The sequence below is a fragment of the Telopea speciosissima genome, chromosome 5, assembly GCF_018873765.1.
Source record: "Telopea speciosissima isolate NSW1024214 ecotype Mountain lineage chromosome 5, Tspe_v1, whole genome shotgun sequence".
NCBI classification, from domain to species: domain Eukaryota; kingdom Viridiplantae; phylum Streptophyta; class Magnoliopsida; order Proteales; family Proteaceae; genus Telopea; species Telopea speciosissima.
In genome coordinates, this window is record NC_057920.1 from 22,163,425 (window position 1) to 22,177,289 (window position 13,865).

Below are 13,865 nucleotides of genomic sequence, written 5' to 3' on the forward strand. Positions count from 1 at the left end.
TTTTAACTTGTGATCCTGATATTCATATATGGTTGGCACTATTACTAATAGATGAAGTTATTGGATTACTGTGATAATTTATTTTTTCCTTTTTGGGTCACACATAAGAATCCTGGTCTGAAGATTGTTTACATTTTGAGTACATTTGAGGTTGGGGCAGGGTTGTAAACCTACTTGGATTTAATGTGAGAGTCGATAACTTTCTTCAGTTTTAGATTCAGAGGCAGGGATATAAAGCTTGCACTTTTGGTGAACTTTATGGCAATTTTTTTTTTAAAATCTTCCACTAATGCTGTCTAGTTGTATAGAATTGGCAGAAAGTAATCAATTGGTAAATCGGAAAGGGTAAATAGGAGGGTTAGGGGAGTGGTTCTGTTTGGGAAGAGGACTGGCTGTGCTGTTGGTTGGATCTCTAACATGCGAGTCCTTGAAGTTCTTGGTCTCTCCTGTTGAATGAGGAGAATCGTAATAGTACCAGACCTTGTGCCGCTGCTCCTCTTCTCTGGGCTTCCATGAGGCTCCTACAGTGTGGAGAACACAACTTTTCGCTTGTGCATTGCTCCTACAACCGCTAAAATGCTGAGGGTGTCGCAATGCCATTTCTTAGCTCTATATGCATGATGGGTGAGAAAGCTTAGCTCGAAGAGTTTTCTTTGCATAGGCTACACAAGCCTACGATCAGCGCACTCTCGCTTTAATGAGTGTTCATGTTTGGTTCGGGGTAAGACCTTGAAGGTCTCGGTCTCTCTTGTCGAAAGACGAGAATAGCAACAGTATTAAACCTCGTGCCGTTGCTCCTCTTCTCTTGGCTTCCACGAGGTTCCTACGGAGTGGGGAACACAACTTTTCGTTTGTTCGTTGCTCCTACAATAAATGCAGAGGTTGTCCCAATGCTGTTTCTTGGCTCTATATGCATGATGGGTGAGAAAGCTTAGCTTGAAGAGCTTTCTCCGCATAGGCTACACAAGCCTACACTTGGTGCACTCTCGGTTTCATGAGTGTTCATGTTTGGTTCAAGGCAACGCATCTTCTAATAATTGTTCGATGGTGGGTGTCGTGCTTTTGTCCGACCGGGGATGTGAACTTACCTCTGCCCCTCGCCTCCTGTGCTTGAAAGGGACCTACAGCTCCAAAAAAACGGTTATTTGTGGATTTGGATTGACCTATAGTACATTGAGAAGACCCTGTAACTCGCGTATAGGCATGAAAAGTGGCCTTTCAAAATGGGAAACACAGCTGGATGGGCTTTTACTGCTTTAAGACAATTTCATACTTTCACAAAGGCAATGACATTGTTCTGTTGTATCACATGATACCCGAAACTAACGATTGTTGGTGGAATAGTAGGGCATAGAAGCAGACAACAACAATCGGTCCTAAAAGTTGGCTAACTTTTTGGGATTGGTGTGTGGTTTGTGTGATTACACTTTCATCAAAAAAAAAAAGAAGGGGTGTGTGGGTTTAGTCCCACATCGGGTGTGTGAGTGTGGTGTGTGTTGTGTATATCCGCCATTCCACGGTCCTAAAAGTTGGTTAACCTTTTGGGATTGGTGTGTGGTTTGTGTGATTACACTTTCATCAAAAAAAATAAAACAATGTGAGCTACTCTTGGGGTCGTTAGAGGAAATCGTTAGATTGACTCGAAGAGAGCTATTGCGTAGGCCAATGAACATAGTTGTCGGGTTAGATTTCATAACCTCTGCTAATCTTTGAGTTGCCTTTCCTTTGGCTTGTAACAAACACTCTAAGGGGCCATTATTTGATCGTTTACGGTCTGTTTTGGCTATTTGATGGACGAATGAGTGCCCTATTGGAGCTGTTTCCGAGCCTTACTTCTTAGTCAGATTTTGATAAAAGGTGGGGTTTTCCCTGAGTCGCCTATAGTGGAGCATTGAGGCCCTTCCCTTTTCTTAACTCTCTCCATTCATTAAGCTACCTTCGGTTTCCATAAGGTGCTATTCTCTTATTCATATAAGTTGTATATGTAGGAGTGGAACCTCTTGAAGAGCTTTTCCTTACGTATGTCCCTTAGCCTCTCTGTCCCTTAGCCAATCAAGCCTTACTTTACCTTTTTCTTCTTTTGTTTCCTGCCCCAGTCATCTAGGTCCACTAAGGCTAAATGATATAGTAAGCAAGAAAGAATGATTTTTGAATTGAGGTCTTTTCGAAGCTCGTTTCAAGCCGAATTTGCTATCTTAGTATGATAAAGAAAAAAGCGAGAGTTACTAATTTTATTGACATAAGCTCAGGAAGCATCACAAGCGAAGTACTCTCATGAAGAAAAAGAAAACAGGTAGTTCAACTCGTCATATATAGGGTAAGTAGTTCAGTGAAAGCATTCAGAATAGAATGCCTCTTTCGGTTAACGGGACTTTCCCCTTCTTAGTCAATGGACTGCTAGGATAAGGGGATGGTAACTTTGAAAAAATATCTCTTTCTGGTGCAATTCTTATATAGTATAGAAAGTGTTAGTTCAGTCAAGCTTTCCTACTTACTAATAATAATAAAGGGAAATGAGTTTATCGATTGAAGTATTTCACTATGAGGCACAACAGGAAATGTCGTCTAATACCTTGCTCCTTTTGTAGACGGGCATTCAACATTTGCACCTAGTTCACACAGGCAGCCTAAACTCCCTCCTGTCCGTCATCTGAGATCAATGCACTCCATTTTTCTTTCTTCGGGCAATCACGGGCTCTATGAGGTCCTCCATAGATGAAAGAACCCCAATTCCCCTTGTTAGGTTTACCAGGCTTGTTCCCTGCTTTGGTAGCATGTTCTTCCCCTTTCTTTTGCTCCCCACCATTATAGTTTTGTTGCTTCGAAGAAGTTTCCCCTTTGTGCGAATGAGTAGGTTTTTTCGTATAATCTACCATTCTTTCTACAACAATGATCGCAAAAGCCAAATCCGGTACATTTTGCCGATGAAATTCTTGTCTAGCATAAGGCTGAAGACAGTACTGGTATTTCATAGCCTTCCCCACCCCCTTAAACTTGCTTTAGATAGAGAACCTAAATGTACAATCTTAATACTCAGCTTGGTAGGTTGAGTGTTCAATTTGATAGTTATTGTTTTTATGATAGGAGATTCTATTCATCCCCCATCGCCGTGAAACTAATTGTACTGGTTACTACTATTGCTATTTCTAGTGTGGTACTGACTTACTGTACTGGTGTATTTCTAGTGGACTGTAATAGCTAGTGGACTTACAGAGCAAACTGTACTGGTAGCTAGCTTACTAGTACTGGTGACTTACAGAGCTGTAGTGACAGATAGCGTCTGAGGTCCTCCAGACCGAACGATTGCTATTGCTGCTTGCTGGAGGAGTTAGTGTTGTACTGGTGACTGTACTTAAAGAGTTGTAAATGATACTTAATTGACTGGGAAAAAGCAAGCATCTGATCAGATCAATCAAGAGATAGGGGTCACTTCGATCGCCTAAGTAAGGACTACGCTGGCCAGTGACGATTGGCCAAGGGGAGGGCGGTGGTGGAATATATTGTAGCAGGGTACAAAAAAGCCAGTAAAAGACGAGTAGGCATGGTACTAAGAAGCCAATGGGGTACGTAAATGGACACCTGGTTTTGTACTAGTCAGCTTTGGGCTGGAGATTGACGATTGACTGAGGGTGCTTTGGCAGCTCGTGGTGGAGTACTCTCTTACAGATTCACTCTATTATTGCCTTCTATTCTTTAGGGAAGCAAAAAAGATTCATGAAAAGTCAGGGAAATGATCCATGTTACAGAACATCAATTGGAAACCATTCTATGCATTGTTTGATGCAACAGGTTAGTGTTCGGCTCAGTTTTTGAAACCCAAGCCCAGCCTAAGTTCCTTAGCGCCCAACCTAATCCTAGCCCAAGGTTCTGTTGAGATATTCTAGATCAGGCTTGCTCCTGCTGGGTTCAGGGCAGGTTGGTAGGTTGTGCTTGGCTTTATTTTGTCATTAATTCATTTGGTTAATCCAATAATAACCATTTTTTTAAATAAGTAGGCCTTAATGAGAGTTGTTTAGGGAGGTTGGCAGGTTATGCTTGGCCTTATTTTGTCATTAAGTCATTTGTTTAATCCAATAATAACCATTTTTTTTAAGTAAGTAGGGCTTAATGAGAGTTGAACTCATGACCTTTTAATTGTGAAGTGTTAGTCCTTAGTCCTTACCAATTGAGCTACCTTCTTGGGGTAAACAAATTTTGTCCTTACCAATTGAGCTACCTACTTGGGGTTAATAACAATAAATTTTGAAAATTTCTATCATTTCTCTCTTGTTTATACACATAAGAGTCCCTCCACTACTAGTTCAAATTTTAGGGATGAAAACTTTAAAATTTTTAAGGATACTCACTTTTGAGTTTTCTCTTACAAAACTAGCCATTGTATGTTTCATTCAACAATATTATACAACATTGAGTTTAGATTTACAAAACTACCCACTACAGTGTCTCTCCTTCGATTATCTATATTGTTTATCATTTTTACCCCTGATCTTGCCTCTCCGTTCCCTACAACCTAATTGCCCATCATGCCCCTGTCCCTGCGACCATCCCTATCGCAATCTCATCCCTGCCGCATCTCTCATGGTGTCAAGCCTTGGTTTATAGTTTACGCCCTTCACAACCACAACCATTCCCTTACCTCTGCCTATGCCTTCGACCTTTCATCTCACGTTTGTCTTCGCATCCAAAACACCAACAACGACCACTTCATCAACACCTCTTCCTCCACTACCAGCGCATTCCAATCCTTGGTTATGCTTCACTCCATCACAGTCCTGGTGGGGCTAATGGGGGAACTCGAGAACTTGTACAACCCGGGGCTCTAAGAAATGGATCAAGACACCTACGAGTGTGATGGTGGAGAAGCTGAGGAATGCGAACTCGCCACTCTCGACCATGTGTGCGCCTGTGGAGGGTGGTTCCATCTACATCTACGATCCTTCGAATCCTGAGCAGATATTCTTCTGCAAATTGAATGAGGGGATTTGCAATAAGTGATGGATGGGCTGATTTCAACAGATGGCTGGGAGTCAATCCCTATTGAGGAGAGATGTTGAGAGAGGTGGAGACGAAGCCATTCCCGTCGAGGAGAGATGCGGAGGGACAAGAAGAAGAAGGGGGGAGGGGTAGGGCTGGGTGGGGTGCAGGAAGAAGAAGAAGAAGAAGGGGGTAGGGTGGCAAGAAGAGGAAGTAGAAGGGGGCAAGGAGAGATGAGGGAAAAACTGTCAAAAAAAGTTCTTAGTAGAGGGAGGAACATTATTTTGGATAATTTTGTGAACCCAAACCTAAAACATTGTATTTTTGTTAACTGAAATAATAGGTGAGCAGTTTTGTAAGAGCAAACCTGATGTTGTCTAATAATATAATTTCCCCAAATTTTTATGCCTCCAGGGCAATGCATATTAGTGCACTAGATTCATAATGTTTATTTGTGAATAAAAGAGATGAGCAATAAGGAGAAAACATGCATTGGGAAGATTGAGACATTTGAATCTATCAAGTATCGACCAACACTAGTTACCAAAGAAGTTGATCAGAAAAAAAATGGTTAAAGTAACCGAATGATAAGGAATTGAGATATGGGGCCGTTACGATCTCGATATTCACGAGTCATTACATTAACCACTGTAATGCGGATTTTTGAATTTCAAAATTCAAAACATTATAATATTATTTGAATAATATTTTCGATCTTTTTTGGGTCCAGTCACATGTCATGACATTCCTATATTAATATACAATGGATTATGGTTTATGATGGTAATTTAAATCCATGCTTACAAGGTCCATTGTGGATGATAGTAATATGAGAATGAAAACGTATAGAAAGTTTCTACCACTAGAGGATTTTCAAGTTACGTCTTTGATAGGATTGTCTTTTTGTTTAATTAAAGATATCTTACAGGTTGCCCTTTAGCATCACACCACTTGGGATGATCCTAATCAATGGAATGTAATTTCCCAGCAATGGCTTTATTATAAAAGGTTAAAGCTGAAACCTTAATTGCAGAATCAGTTTATTGAGATTTGACTTAAGAAGAAAGTGTTTTGATTTTTAAACTTGAATTAGGCCATTGGAGAAAGCAATCGACGTGTATGGTCTCCAAGTACTACATTTCTTTGGAGGAACACACCATTAGTGTGTTCTAGATAATATTCTCCCTTGTTATATTTGATTTATTGGTTGTGTTCCTCAAGATCTTGAGAGAGAAATTTCAATACCAAGAGATGAATGAAACCAAACAACAATAAAAAGAAAAAAAAAAAGAAAAGTGATGGGAGAGGTAAGTAGGGAAATAATTTCAAATTTATGAATAATATTTATTTAATAATTTGATGTATAGGACATTTGTCAAGTAAAAAATTATACCAAACAATCAAAAGGCAATCAATACTTATAGATATTAGTGTGGTTTTATGTAGGGGTACTACTACCCTTGACGATCCCGAGATCGATCAAAAAATATATACAATTATAAAAATCGGTCAAAACCTACTAATACCGGGTAGATCGTTATTCAAGATCGATCTAGGCCAATTACCAATCGAACCACCATGGTTCCTTTTAAATACAAAAAAATGACCGTCCGACTGGGTACATTTCTTGGGGCACAGTGGGCTCAAGGCGCACTGGCATGTTATCCTTCCACTGTTGGGAGCGGGAGGTAATCGCTGCTCTGTGAAGCCAGCCTGGCGCAATGCCTTCCTCTTTAAGAACCACAAAGTCTGGGCCTTCGCCCAAGCCACATGGTTCAACTCCCCATTTGGAATGGGCAAGCCAACTAGTTGCACCATTAAACCCCACCCAACAAGAGCTGGGCCAGCGTCCGATCACCTTGTTGCCCCACTTGGTTACAAGCTCACGCTACTTAGCTCGGCATTATTCTTATACAAACCACGGTGTTATAAAGAGGAAAACTTTCTATACTATTTTCGATGTGGGACTAAACAGCAAAGCATGAGAATGTTAACAATAAGTCAATAACCATATTTCTCTATCAAGTCTAAATCAAGATTTCTGGAGATTATTCATATTCTTTACAGCATTGGAATTGGGTCATTTAAGTAACATTAGATAGTTTTCTATTCCTAAGATGGTATTTTCCCTACGCCTTCACCCTACCATTTTTCTTTTTCTTCATTCAAAGGTTTAGTTTTTGTGTTCTACCCATTTGCCATCTTTGATTACCAGTGGATACAGGCAATTGACAGAGAAAGGCCAGAAGAGAAATTAATTGATCTTTCCTACTGTGATTTAGCTTATGCTGCTCAAACAGAATCGAAAAGCTTCCGAAGATCGATATATGCCGGTATATATATATAGGGTGGCCATTATAAAGTTATGGAGCTTTGATGATTTCACATGATATTTCAACTTAAACATTATTCTCCTATACGTGGTTTTACCTAGATCCATGTGGTCGACCCCATTTAGTTGGATCATAACAATGTGATGCTGTTGTTGGTTTTCACTTCATCTCGATACCTAGAGCAGAATGTTGGGTAATTAATTAGAAATGTTTCGTAGCTAAGAAGGGATGATGCCTTAGAATTTGTGTTGATATTGTGTGCACCTCCCCTCTTTTAATTCTTTATTATTACTTTCCTGGCTCTTCAAGGATCCTGGTGGCTGACCCCATTAAATTGGGATAAGGTTATATATGATGTTGTTGTTATGGTTTTACCTAATGTCTATACCATTAAACTTTAAATTAAATTTTGTTTCTAACCTTCCCATGCGTTCAAAAGCCTATCGATCTTGTGAGGATTTTTTCCCCCTTTTAAGCCAAAACATTACGCATTACTAAATGAAATTAAAGTTTCAGCTGGAACCAGAGAACTCAATTCTATTAGTTATCTATCCTTCTAAACCACATTCAAACACCTTTCTTGCTAAGTTTTGTACAGGAAACACTAGATCTCTACCTACATAATAGACTTTAACATAAACAAGAGTAGCTTAGTCATTAAAAGTGTCTAGTTTTGTACCATTTATGAGGATGTTATGAATGGAAGAATTGGGAATGAAGGAAGAAGTGAATTCGAGTTTCAGTGGACTCCAGAAAAGAATTGGGGAAGAAATGAGTTTTTTATTAATTCCATACTCTCTCCTTTGTTTCAGATCTCTATTTATTACAATTGAAAATTTGTTACGTATTCCATGTGTATCTCATTTAATAGTTAATTAATATTAAATAATTAGTTAGTAATAATAAGTTTATTTAATATTAAGTAGTTAATTAATAGTAAGTGTGTAATTACTATTAGCAATCGGATGAGTTGAAGAGAAAATTGCATTTGGATCGACTACGATGCAGCTGTCTGTCCTACCTGTGCTGTGCAGACACAGGGCCGCGTACAAAGACCGCCTTACCTCTGCTGGAGCGCCTTGCCTGAGTGGAGGTAAGGCGGTCTTTGAGCTCGACCCTATATCTACGTAGCACAGACAGGACGGGCAGCTGCACCGTAGACGATCTGGGTCCGAGGAAATTTAAGAGAAGTTGTAGGAGTGGGAAGTGGGTAGTTGTAATAACCAATTATTCTACGTGTATTTACTTATGAATGGTGAAATAGAAATCAGACTTTGGAAAATTGAAACTTATCTTGAGTTTATCTTGAGAGAGGCCGGCTACCTCTCAACAAGCCAGACGTCCGGCTTCGTCTGTAAAGCCCCAAATTTATCTCTCGCTTCCTCTTCTTCTATCCCCTATTATTTCTTTTTTTTTTTTTTTTGTTTTATTTTATTTACAGATTATTTTGCATGTAATAAAATTCTAACTAATTGCTAACAGATTCTAACCAATTAACACAACTAACAGTTCTCTGACAAACATAACCAAATGAGAATGATGGAGGTCATCTCGTAGTCTCTGGTCCAGCTTGGATCCCTCCTAGTTCGGTCACTCCTGGGTTTGTCCTGCTGTCCCTGCTGATCGACCTGGAGCAGCATCACTGGGTTGATCAGTGGGTTGCTGTTGCAACTCCAACTCCTACTCCAAATGCTTCTCTCCATTCTACTCCCTACTAATAGTACCAATAATCTGCTCTTGGTCCAGGGCTAAAGGTCCATTCATAACAGAGGAGTAATAAAATATGGTTCGGGATCCAAATTGTATATTCTACAACAAATTTATTTTCGACTAGCCAAATAGCATAGGCCATGAGACTCTATAGACAGAATCCACTCTTTTTCAAATTGGAGAATGAAGAAGAAAATTAACAAAGAGCTTGCTATGAGTATAACTATTCAATCCTAAAGCTTGACCTATTTAAGCGCAAGGACTCACAAGTATATGAAGGGACAGAAGGCCTTAGAGATAATCGATGTAGGTAGGTAAGACAGAATTGCTTTGATGCCATGTAATTTTCCAATCCAAAAGCCCTAACCATTGGGTGGAGGGACTCACAGGTATAAGACGGGATGAAAGGCCTCAGGGATAACTGATGTGAGACTATTCGATCACCCAACAATGAGTGCTTTGCCTGATAAACCCTAACAAGTACAAGTTCTTTGTTTTCAAAGGGAAGATCACCCATATTTTTTAACGGACTCATGAAGATAATGGCATGTCAAATTGATTTGTTTTCCTTGTACGTACGTAACATAATGGACATAATTAAAGGAGAGACATGTTGTCCAAACTTATGTATATATGTGACCTAGATGGTATATGTATTCAGACCACAAAACTCAGTTGAAAGAGGAGCCCCATTAATTAGCAGCCTTCCTTATTCCAGTGTGATATTTCTATAATTCGATCAATAAGGTATACTTTGACGTAATTTGAGGACCAAGCTTTCTGAGGGGGCACCTACTTCTACCATTAGGTAGGTTGGATGATACTGATTTTGTGGGCAAGTAGATCCCAATGTCCCTACTTATATATTTAAATGTCAATCAATATGGAGTTGGTCATGTGGGAAAATAGATCATTAAAAGGGGTGTAGGGGAGAGAGGAGTCCAGCTCATGTTCACGTACGTGAGTGTACGAGAACAAACAGCCCCTAACTGTTCAGATGGAATCCACTCTGTGGCAAATATGTAGCAAACCACTCCTACATGTACATAGTATGCCTAGCTATCTACTGTCATTTCAATTTGTTAAAATGCAGTCATAAGAAAAGCTTAGCCCTCACATTCAAAACAAATGCTTCATTCCTTCAATTCCCATAATAGTCTATAAGTACTTCACCACCTCCATCCTTTCCTTGCCTCAAGTCAAATTAAGATGGCACTAAAAAGCTTTAATGCATTTATGAGAGTACTACTCCATGCATGCATTCTAGTTCACCACGTATAACAAAATTAGCAACTGGGAACTGTCCATCGTCGATCATCATAGTTTGAATACTCCCCTCCCTCCTGACAAGTCAATACACTAGAATTTAGTCCCATCTGTCTAAAAAAACATTTGAGATTCATATGTAAGTGTAATTCCAAACACCACATTTAACATGAAATTAAAAACATAATAAGCCCCACTTGCTCAACATGAAGTTAACTTAAAATTTAATACCTACCTCACATTCTGTTGTAGGAGCAGTACGTAGTATGCATGGATCAAAGTATATCAGTATCTTCTCAGTCAATACAGTATTAGTATTGTTTATTAGTATTGTATCAGTTGTATCTGAAGATACATATTGGTATCATTAGTACCCGATATCGTTAATGATTGAGAATATTGGCCAAAAGTGAATTGCCGATACGGGCTCAATCTAGTTCATATCGATATTGTTATTGACGGTGACCGATATGGCCACCAATATATCGGTCACCAATACTGATACCTAGAACCTTGGTAGTATGAGTACAAGCAGTAGACACAGCAACAATGTTGTGAATATGGTTTCTTTATATTGTGTGCATAATACTCTATGAGTTTATTCAGATCATGTAACCTTTTTAATTTGAATGCCCCTTGTCTTATTCCTATAAGTACTTTTTAAGTCAAAGGTTTAAAAAAACATGTTTTCCAATTTATTTGAAAGCGATTTATCATTTTATCATTTTCAAAAGTTGTTATTATTCTCACAAGCTTTTTCAAGTATACATGTGAAATGACAAGTATTACCCTTACTAACATGACAATATAGGGTACACTACACAAAGAGAGCAAAAAAAAGTTATTAGTTAACATCTTGAGGGTTATATATCAATAAAAAAATTCCTTTCCATGGGAGTTTTCTTATTAACACCTCTCAAGGTGTTAACTAATTTGTAACCTTATTTTTTTAGGCTTTTAATATGATTCGCTTTTTTATTCTTTCAATGAAGGTAAATTTTGTCATCATGTGTAATTGAAAAATTTACAAGGCAATGACAATTTTTGATAATGACATTAATGACAAGTCATTTAAAATTTCAACCAAAAAACAAAAAAAGACAAGTTACTTAAAATTATTTTGTAAACATTTTTCGTCCTTAACTTAATATAACCTTTAAGAATAAGACAAATCCCGATTGAAAGAAGGGAATTTCTTTGTCAAATGATTTGTAACATTGCTTTTTTACCCTTATAGTACAACACATTTTTTTATTTCACGTGTATACTAAAAAATGTGCATAACATGACAACTTTGATAATAACATAATGAAAAGTCACTTTCAAATTATTTTTGAAAAATCCTTTTGTACCCCTAACTTAAAAGAAATTAACGAAATGGAAGATAAATGACCACCATGTGACAGTGCAAAGAGAGAAGAATTAAGTACTTGCATTCTCAGAAACAAGAAGAAATTGAACTGCATATAATTGCAAATTTAATTTCCTGGTTGATAATAACTCAAATGATATGAATTAATTGAAAACAAAAAAAGAGAGGAAAGGATAGGATCTTACTGATTCCGCTTTCCATCCATTTCCAAAAACAAATCCCACAGGCTCAAGGCCATTGCAATCAAATAGCATCAACGAGGTGTATGTATTCTTCAAATAGACTAGTTACGTGGGTGAGTGGGCGACCACGGCCAGGGATCAGCTCAACAGTTCCTACCCTCCCACACAGCTTGCGGAAAATTATCACCTCCAGTTTGCTGACCGGCCCAGTTCCCAATTCCTCTAATAGGGGATGGTGGACCTCACCGGGCAGGGTGTTTGGGCATGGGTAGAGAGGTCATTTCAGCCCCACTTTGTTAGAGGAACTGGAAAACTGGGCCGGTCAGCAAACTGGAGGTGATAAAGATCCCACAGCTTGCACTGGGAAAATGACAAACATCAAAGTGAATGTAAATCTCACAAGTATAATCAAAGGTAAAAGAAATAAACGTGGGTTTATTTATTTATTTATTTATTTTTTCACTTATTGAAGATGTTGTTTTACACTTTTACTTCTAAATTTAAACTATTGATTTGGTGTGTAAGATATTAATCTTTTCTTTTATGTTGATCTTCAATAATGACATAATGGTAAATAAAAATTTAAATTTATTTTAAAGAAAGGGTAAGAGATCGTTGCTTATATTAGAGTGTGTGTGTGCTATGTGTGAGTGACCGGGTAACAACGGAACCATTGGAACCAGATAGAATGTCGCATTCCACATCTTAATTCATAACTATTGCCTTGAAAAATTGGAAATCTTCAAGGTTTTAAACCCTAACTTATTACATATAAATAATCCTTAACAAGAGAGTCCCAACTTTACTTGTTCCCTCAAAGCTAATGATGAATTGAAGTTTCTAGAGTTTCTGAGGGAACAAGCTCGGAGAAGATAGTTTTCTTTGTTTTCAAGGGCGCCTTTCGATCTCCCTATGGTTTTACTGTAAGGGTATTTATGTAATATCCCTTTATATGTTCTAATATAATCCTACTTGTATTAATGCCCAGGCTGTGAGGGGCAATCTAGTAATTAGCCCATCTGACCTAAACCCTAGTTTTCCTATATATACTAGCTGGAGGCAGCAGTCTGGGTATTCCAAACTAGATACTCAGGGTGTAATGCTTTAAGCAACCTTGTACTTAAAACCCTAACCCTAACATTTACTAGAATCCTATTGACCTGGTCGACATATCCTCTTCTCTTTTCTTCTCTCTGGGTCAAGCACCAAATGTTTCTCTGATCTCGGAACCTTGCAATTCCATGTTTTCTTTTCCTTCTTATCTCCCCCTATCAAGCCATAGAAGAATGCTAGTCATCATCCCCTTAATTTCACTGTGCTTGAATAATGTTTGGGTGAGATTTGGGGTTCTTCTTGAGACGTTTGAAGCTTGGCGCCGTTGTGTGTTTGGTTCTGAGTTTGGGTATTGCAACCATTTCTACCATATCTGAACTTTGGAAGTCTAGGTTTAGAAACGCTAGATCTATTCGCAAGAATCAACATATAATATTCTGGAAGACTAGCAAAATTTCATGCCATAGATTAGCCTCTCTTGTTTAGTAGATGAGCTATGATTGAACTTATGAATCATTACGAGGCTTTAACAATTACTTCAAAGATATACACTTCAATGAATTCTACAATGCTAATTTGGTATGCATTATCTTGTTAAGTTTGGTGGTTTGAATGATTAATTTCAAATCTCACTTTCTAGTGGGTCCTGTTTGTAGATGCTGCCGCAGCACAGTCTACGCCCATACACATGGGTTGGGTATTCCTGCCATTCAGGAGGACAGGATGGTCATTTCACCTGCCTCCATATGTCTGGGCACAGCCTGCATCCCCGGCACAAAGAACATATGGCCAAAAATTTATATATCATGCTAACATTTTACCCATAAATTTGCTTCACAGTCCTCATGTGGATTGGCTTGCCTAAATGTTTTTGCTCTAGATTGTCCTTGTTAGAAACTGAAATTAGACCATCCATTAGTTAACGGTCCCTGATCACAGATTTGGAACCAATGAGCTTAATGGTCCTGATCTGAT